The sequence below is a fragment of the Schistocerca cancellata genome, chromosome 6, assembly GCF_023864275.1.
Source record: "Schistocerca cancellata isolate TAMUIC-IGC-003103 chromosome 6, iqSchCanc2.1, whole genome shotgun sequence".
NCBI lineage: Eukaryota > Metazoa > Arthropoda > Insecta > Orthoptera > Acrididae > Schistocerca > Schistocerca cancellata.
In genome coordinates this window covers 18,610,831-18,612,262 of record NC_064631.1, presented here as the reverse complement: position 1 = coordinate 18,612,262, position 1,432 = coordinate 18,610,831, and positions in this window count along the sequence as shown.

Sequence of the window (1,432 nt, the reverse complement as noted above, 5' to 3'; positions counted from 1 at the left end):
GATACTGGAATTAATAAATAAATAACAAAAATGTGAGTACATTTAAACTGAATAGAACAATAAAGGCAAATCAGAAACAACATGAAAAGTAGAAAAGCAAAACAGTGAATGAAAGATAGATGTCATGGATGCATTTAATTTGGAAAGACTTCTCAAGATGCTGCACATAGACTATTTATTTATTTATTCATTCATTCATTCCTTCATCCAGGGATAATTTCAGTCCAATACATGATTTGTCATTATAATACATTGAAAATAAACAGGTCCAATGAACATATCCACAGAACATATAAGTCTAATTTCTGACCCACTTACACACTGTGTTCTGTAAATCTCATCATGAAGGAGGGCGTTATGTGATGTGGTACCTTAAAACGAAGGAAAAGTCACACCAAGCTTCTTCTACAAAGTATAACAACCATAAATTATGACTAGTTCTATTCCACTCATACTGATAATTATCGCAGCTCTGGTTTACTTTATATGTATAAATAGCCATCAGTTCCTCTCTTATATGACTTAGTTGCTGTTTCTATCTAATACTTCAAACAAAGCATTTACTATACACAGACCACTATCAGCTGCCCTTAAACTAACACTTTCTGTTCAATACAAGCATTAGAGTTATGTGAAATTTACATCCCTGAGTCCAAACATTCTGAAAAATTGGGGAAGGAGTGCCTAATGAGTTATTATTTTGTTTTTGATTATTGGGGAATTTCCTGCCAAATGTCTACTGGCATTTGGAGGCAGTTTATACACATAGAAGATGCTATAGGACCTGTGGCATCATGAGTCCCACACCAGACAGCCTATTTTTTCCCAGTAAAATTAAGTGTTAGTCACTTTGAACGCTACTTAGAATTATGTGTACTTGGCTGTTCAGTATTTTTAAACCACTGTAAATAATAGTTTAACAAAAACATATAAAAAAAAGATTTGAGGTAAGTACACTCCTGGAAATTGAAATAAGAACACCGTGAATTCATTGTCCCAGGAAGGGGAAACTTTATTGACACATTCCTGGGGTCAGATACATCACATGATCACACTGACAGAACCACAGGCACATAGACACAGGCAACAGAGCATGCACAATGTCGGCACTAGTACAGTCTATATCCACCTTTCGCAGCAATGCAGGCTGCTATTCTCCCATGGAGACGATCGTAGAGATGCTGGATGTAGTCCTGTGGAACGGTTTGCCATGCCATTTCCACCTGGCGCCTCAGTTGGACCAGCGTTCGTGCTGGACGTGCAGACCGCGTGAGACGACGCTTCATCCAGTCCCAAACATGCTCAATGGGGGACAGATCCGGAGATCTTGCTGGCCAGGGTAGTTGACTTACACCTTCTAGAGCACGTTGGGTGGCACGGGATACATGTTGACGTGCATTGTCCTGTTGGAACAGCAAGTTCCCTTGCCGGT